The following is a 7,863-nucleotide window of genomic DNA, read 5'->3' as shown; positions in this document are numbered from 1 at the left end:
ATTTAAAAGACAGGAAAGAAAGATAAGAGCAAAGTGGAAGTAAGAAGAGACTCTGAAACTTGCTTTTAGTCATAGAGTAGTTAAGCCAATGGAAGAAAGGAAGAAATAAAAGAGCTGCACGGAAAGTTGAAAAGAGCAACTCCAGAAGACAAAAACGAAGCATGATAATGGAATATAATAGCTAACTACAAACACCTAAAACTAGAAACCAAAAACAAACAGGAAGCACACATTCAACTTACCGTAAACTAAAAAACTCTAGAAGAAATGCAAGGCTCAAGCTGCCATATAAGATTCCACGAGGAAAATATTGAACAATATTAAAGAACAATAAAAAAGATGGAAAGAATACACAGTCACTGTATCAAAAATAAATAATCCACATTCCACAATTCAAGAAATATATATGATAAAGTCCAAGCTACACTGAAGGTATTAACCAAAAACGAAGCAACAGTAATTGATGACATGCCAGTTGAAATGTTTCAACCAGGTGATGTTTATTGAAGCACTAGAAACACTTATTTGTGCAAATAAATTTGGCAGATAGCTACCTGGCCAACTGACTGGCAGATAACTATATTTTTACTCCTCCCAGAGAAAGGTGACTCTTCGCACAAATTATAAAACAATTATCATTGATATCATATGCAAGTAAAATTTTATCAACGATCATTCAGTAATGGTTGCAGGAGCACATTTACAAAAAGCTGCCAGAAGCTCAGGCTGGATTCAGAAGAGGAAGTAAGAAAAGGAATACTATTGCTGACTGCAAATGGCCTTGGACTGGAAGCCGAGACTAGCAGAGAGATGCTTCCTTGTGCTTGATTGGTTATGCACAGCTGTGGTGTGGCCCAGAGTACACTACAAACAGCCGGGAAAGAGCGGGCATTCCAGAACACTTCATTGTGCTCGTGCGGCACCTGTGCATGTATCAGGAGGCCGTTGTGCTGGAAAATAGTGCATGGATTAAAACCAGGGAAGGGTGCATCAGGATCCTCTCGTCGTACTTATTTCATCTGTATACTGAGTCAATAATTAGAGGAGCTGGATGTTATGAAGAAGAATGGAGTATTAGTTCCACCTTGGCAGATGACACCACTTGACTTGGTGAAAGAAGGAGTATTTGAGACATTTAGTGATGAAGATCAAATATTATAACACTCAGTATGGATTACGAGTTCACCTAAATAAAGCCCAAATCCTCCCAACTGTACTAGATAGACAACATTATGATAAAGGGAGGGAAAACAATGACAGTATGATGGAGTTCATCTTGCTTGAATCCACCATGAATGTTCCTGGAAGCACCAGTCAGGAGAGCAAAGGGCACAGCCTATTTGGTAACTCTGCTGCACAAGGCCTCGTTAAAGTGTTGAAAAGCAAGCATGTTACTTTGAGGACTGCGGTGCAACGGGCACACGCCATGGCATTGTCAGCAGCGTTTCATAGTATTGTCACATGCCTCACATGCATGTGAAAGTTGGATATTGAATAAAGATTGAAGAAGTGCATTTTAATTCTGGTGCTGGCAAAGAATACAAAAAGTGCCAGGAACTACCAAATGAACCAACAAATATGCCCTGAAAACAAGTATAGCCAAAATGTTCCTCTAAAGCAAGGGTGGTGATTCTTTGGCTCACATACTTTGGATCTGGTGTAAGGAGAGATCCGTCCCTGGAGAAAGACTCCAGGCAGGGAAAGTAGAGGGGAAAAATGAAACCTCTCAACAAGACAGATGGACACAGTGGCTGCAACAATGAACTCAAGCACCACAATTGTGAGGATGGCGCAGGACCAGGCTGTGCTTCACTTGTTTGTACATAAGGCCCCATACATTGGAACCAACTCAATGGCCCTGATCAACAACAAAAGCCTATATTAAATATATATATATATATATATATATATATATATATATATATATATATATATATATATATGTGTGTGAACTTTAGCAGTGGCACACGGGTACAGATCACATAGTTCTCTCTGGAAAAGAGTTTGCAAGCCTCTGTTGTATTACATGGCAATAATACCATAGAATGTTAGAGTGTTGTACAATATTCTAACTCCTCAATCTTAGAGATGTTAACAATTAGGCTCAGGTCACTTGGGTACATATCAAAGCTATGAAATGAGATACAGTAGAATCAGAAGCACAGAATATAGATATTCTGAGTCTTTGTTTAGTGTAGCAGGACTTTGTTTATTATTCTATTCTGCCTAGTTTCATCAGAATTTTTTCTTGCTGAAAATATTCAAAGAGGATGGAAGGACTTTTTCAGTTTCAAGGATAGGAAGGTTGACACTCGGAATTGTCACCATTAGATACGTAATTTCCCATTTTCTTATCTGGCCCATGGCCAGTGATTTTACTGTATTTTTCCAAAGAAGAAAATGAAAGCTGCTGTACGGGCCTGATCTTCACAACGCTGTTGCCTGGAATGTGCGAGGGTTTCACTGAAAACGTCTTAAATACAACTCTTTCAAAATCCACATTTTAACTAATAGTTCATTGATGTACATGCAAACAAGTAAATATTTGGTAATCAAAAGGGAATACGTTAAGTTGGAATAATAAATGTACTTTAGAAAATCTGATTTATTGAGATGTTAAAATCCATTAATTCTCACCGTTTTTTGTGTCTTTCCAATACCCCCAGAGTTTAATGGTGGCATTCACCACCTTATTTACTTGCAGTTCTGCCTTTCCTTGAGGCATTTTTAAGTGCCCCAAACTATTAATAAAGATGAATAAATAGACACAAATGAGCTTCACTCAGTCATTTACAATTTTGTCTACTATGCGCTAATCTTGGGTCCTCTGTTAATCAGCCCCCAAACACAAGTCTTCCATTGTGCTTGAAAGAGATGAGGCATATGTGGTGCAATGCAGTCAAAATATTAATTTGGACATTTGGAAGCCATCATCTTCTTGAGAAAACTATCAGGTAAGATACACTCATTTTCAGCCAAGCTAAAGCCTCCTGTCCGTGGATTGCATAACCCTGCTAAAGTCAGTCAGTGTCAGAGTCTTGAGCTATGGACTAGACACCATTGCTCAATAACCACAATTAGGTTTGCCAGCATCTGCATCTGTTGTTCCTCTTTTACAAATCTGAATTCTCCTTCCTATGCTTTCTCTCATATGCATTATTCATGCTGATGTTGAAATAGACACAATTTATGAGGAGAGTTTAATGGTTTCATGTAGCCGTGGAAATTACTGCCCAAATACGAGAAGGAAAACTTACTTCAGAAAAGTATCTTATAAATGCTATTAAATTATGGTATTTTTTCAGTATATATGTGTGTATATATAATGTATCACTATTTTGTTAAATGTTTAATTTATGCTGAAGTCTAAAGCTAAGCTTTTAATCCTGTTTCAAGTTCCTTTCCTGACTTGTCCTGATATCACTGCTCATTTTCCTCTTCTTCCACAATATTTCCTTTTATCAATCATAGCTACCTACCTTTTACTCCTAGATTTTACCCCCTGGACACTCAAACCTCTAACGGGTATTCAAATTCCGTTTTTCTCTAAATCACATAACTCTCAAATCATAAACATTTAATAAAATAAATATTGAAAATGCACTGCTTGTTTATACTAATTCACTGTATATTTTTAAGGAAGTGTCATTTTTCCCTCTGCTCTTGATAGGAGCAAAAAAGAAATAAGATAAAAGATTATACAACATATAATATAAAATAACAAATGTTCTAAATAATTATTAGCCCTCCAACACTAAGCTTGAAAAAAAATAAAGATCTAGAAGTGGAATTGAAATTAAATTTTACTGTGTTTCTTTTTATTAAATACATTCATTTCTTATGGTAGAAATCTGAATTCATATGAAACTGTCATTGTTATTGTTCCATGCGACACTAAAGCAGTCGCAGTTCTAGGAGAACAAACAGAAAGTGACATACCTAGGGTCAATTGTTCAGGCTGATTTGAAGTTTGGAAGAAAACAAATTGCTTTAAAACTAAAAAAAAGATATAATTATTTTTTACATTATAATTATAACGCATATTTCCAAATATCCAGAAAAATTTACAGGACAGAGGGAAATCCAAGTAAAGGTTCGCTTTAGGTTAAGGATAGCATATGTGGGGAGCCCTGGTGGGGCAGTAGTTAAAAAAATTTACTTTAAAACAAAAGGTCCACAGTTCAAACCCACCAGCCACTCCAAGAGTGAATGATGCCTGAGCTCGTTTCAGAAAAGGTCCCCACGCTGAAAACCCTGTGAGGCAGCCTCCCTCGCACTCCTGCCTCAGGGTCACTTTGTCAGAAACGGACTCAAAGGAGTTTTTGTTTAGTCCCATAACTATCTTAAATCAGTCTTAATGAAAAGTAGATGGTCATATAAGCGACCAATGAATCAAAAGAAATTCCACAGTGCTGTGTCCTGGTGGGGGGCGAGGCGGCCCTTAATGAACTTTGGGCTTGGAGAATGTGTCCACGTGTCTAGTCACTAAGTGACTGCTAAAATTAACTCCTACAGAACATCTCATATTTTTAACATAAAGTTCGCAAAGTTGAGAAGGCATGTGAAGTTGTTATCCTCTACGCATTTCACGTAAGCCCACATTTGTATTCCACTTAATCCTTCTCCCCTTTCAGCACCAGCTGTAGCGTGATTTAGCGCCCATTAGTCTAATGCTATTCTTAACTAAAATTGCTAACTGCCTCAGAGGGAAGCACTAGAGGGGGCCAAAGAGTAACTCAATGAGGGGATTCCATTGGGCTTCCCAACAACCTTCTCCCTCCTAGGCTTTCTAAAGTGCATACTCTTTAAGGCAATCCATCAGGTGATCAACCAACCCCAAAGCTCATTGAGAATCTACTATATATCAAGCATGGTACTGGGTTATATTTGGGAATACAAAGAAATGTGCTGCTGACAAAGGCTTTAGCATTGCTACTTTAACTACCCTAGAGCAATAGTCATGAGTTCATGACATGCAGTAATTTGTAATTTTGCTGAGGCATGAAATTGAATTACATGTGGAATGAGGCTGGTCTCTAACACCAGTCTTCAGTGGCGTGTGTCTAGCTGGTTGACCCACATATCTGTCAGACTGCTTTAGATAGTTTCTACTTGTGGTCAGGCTATTACATAGTAATTCTCACAATACCATTAAGGACAGACAAGACAAAAATGTTAAAACCTACTATTTTTTTGTGAATACTTTTCCTGAATAGGGTGCCAGCTACTATAGTGGTGAAAAGAAATGGAAAGAAACACCATCCAAGAAAGCAATGGTTCTCATCCAGAAAATAGATGTTTTATGGAGACAATTACATGTTAAACTGATAGCCATAAATTTGAGGTTGTGGTAGCCCTCATGAATATTAAGGGTCTGCCATATACAATAAAGTCCTTATTGTCAAGGAACATTTAGAACAACACAAAATTGCTTTGTCATAGTTCTTACAACACATGTTGCCTTTACATCCCTGGAGATCTGAATATTCTCAAAGCAATTCATTTTAATAACATTTACAACATTTTGATAATAGTTTAAGGTCTGAAGATGCATGTTATTTGGGTTTCCTTAAAGAGTGTACAGAAAATCACCACCCATCTGCTCTCACAAGAATTTAGGTAAGAACCAAAATTTGCGGTCTTATTTTTGTTTACTTTTGTGTGTGTTCATTAATACATGGAAAGATTAGGTTAAATGAATTTAGGATCAAAATACTTATTCCAGTTAGTGTATAATATAGACAGGGGCTCAAATAACTCCATAGGAGTTAGGATTACATCTATTTTGCCTCATGTTGGCTTAAACATTTTTTTTCTAGAAAGAATAAGCTTGTAAACAGATTTGAAGCCTGGGACTTTGCGACAATGTACATGCTGTTGCACACTGGGAAGTGCGTGGAATAGCCTGGCCACCTGTCCCTGGTGAAGCTCAAGGCCCATCACGCAAGCTATGGCAGCTGTTGTTTTCCATTCGCCCTTCCTCCTCCCACTGATGCTTGTGTAGCCAGTCATCCAAGGGCCCCTAACCTTCCACTGCTACTGTGTGGAGTTTTGCTCTTGCTATTTTCATTTCATGTAGGCAGTTTCCTTTTTTTTTTTTTTTCAAATTTGTAAAAATAGTACTCCCAATCAGGATTAAAATCCAGTGCTTGACTTCTTGAATATGAGCCTTCCTGTTTTTCTGGACTAACATACGCCAAGGAAATAAAATGTGGATAAAGGAAGGAAAGAAGAAGCAAGTCATTTATCTTTAATTTTAAAGTTTTCAAGTACTTTTTGAAAATGAAAATTCTTTGTATTTTTAAAACCCTTCTCCACCCATTAGCCTCAACACTACATTGCTGCTATACTTACTCGTCGCTCGTTATATATTTACTTTTTATATAACTAAGCAGCACCCTGTCATAAATGAAATATTCATGCAAAAAAAACCTGCTCAAAATGCATTTATAAAAAGAACATATAAAAACTACCATCTGCTCCCACTCCCAGCAAGCCCTTAGATCCCCAAGTGTAAGCCCTCTGATTCCACAGAGAGGTAAAGCAATGTGTCCATGATGTATTCCTGAAAGTCAAAAGTTAAGACATTGTATTAAGATGGATCTATGAGCTCTGGCCAGTGAAATGCTTAGCTCAACATTGATGGGCTTAGATATTGCACATAATGAATTCACGTGCTAGCATATTGTAATGGGTAGTCCATACCCGGTTATGTGCTGAAATGAGCTGAACCTCTTCTGGGAAGTTGTGAAAGCATTTTGTAGTCAATTGATACCACACTACTTTACAATCTGCCTTCCTCTCAAGAAAGTTGCCCAGACAGTCCAAGACTGAAAGGTAAAGTGCAAGCACTTGGCTACTTTAGTGTTTGGAATTCAGCTAAGAAGGCTGAAAAGACTTCTGACATACTCAGGTCATTTTTCTGCCCCTACTGGAGGACTACTAGGACCAGGCATAAGAAACGCATCAGATGTTCGCAGAGGTCTAATTTCTCCCAACAGCAAGCTGACTCTTTACAGTGATACGAACACTTTAGAAGAAACCTTCCCCATTCAGTACCATTCTCCATTTCTCTCCCACATATTCCCATTCTTGTCCATGTGCTTCTGTGCTATCCACTTTGAATTTAGTAAATGGAATTTTAATATCTCCTTTTAGAATCAATTGCCTGCATGTGACCACTGGGCATAAAAAACAGTAGGGTAAACAAGATATATTTTGTTCCTCTATGGGAAAGTTATCCAGAAGCAGGCAATACAGAGCTTAAAATGACAATCAAAGCAAAACAAAACAAAAACAGTGCTTACAACATCATCTGGGAGCTAGCCTTTGCCAGCCTTGAAGTGGACACATGGTCAAAGTAGTGGCATAGTGGTTACACATTGGGCTATGAACCACAAGATGAGCAGTTCAAAACCACCAGCCAGCTCCGTGGGAGAAAGTTGGAGCACTCTCCTCCCATAAACTGCTACTGGATAAATTCATCTGATTGGGGGCAACCCTGGCTGTCATTGGCCCAGTACATTACCGAACACAGAATCCTTTTCCAATGACTAGTGTGTATTCAAAGTCGGTGTGTTGCAATCATTGCTTCTAAGAAACATTCTATGTGCATTTCTCCCAGGCTGATTTGTTCATTCTAAATTGTCCAGTTAGACATCACAGTAGCTTCAATATTATTTACCAACATAAGACTTTTTGTAATCAATTCTGTGTGGTTTTCTTACCTACATAGCCTAGATATTGTTTAAAATTATCTTTATTACTATGTACTGTCAAGTCAGTTCCAACTTGTGGGACAACGGAACAAAATACTGCCCATTCCTATGTTACATTCACAATCATTGTTACGTTTGTGCCCAT

This window comes from Tenrec ecaudatus, chromosome 2 (genome assembly GCF_050624435.1).
Source record: "Tenrec ecaudatus isolate mTenEca1 chromosome 2, mTenEca1.hap1, whole genome shotgun sequence".
In the NCBI taxonomy this organism is placed as follows: domain Eukaryota; kingdom Metazoa; phylum Chordata; class Mammalia; order Afrosoricida; family Tenrecidae; genus Tenrec; species Tenrec ecaudatus.
The sequence above is the reverse complement of the archived record's forward strand: the minus strand, read 5'-3'. Positions refer to the sequence as shown.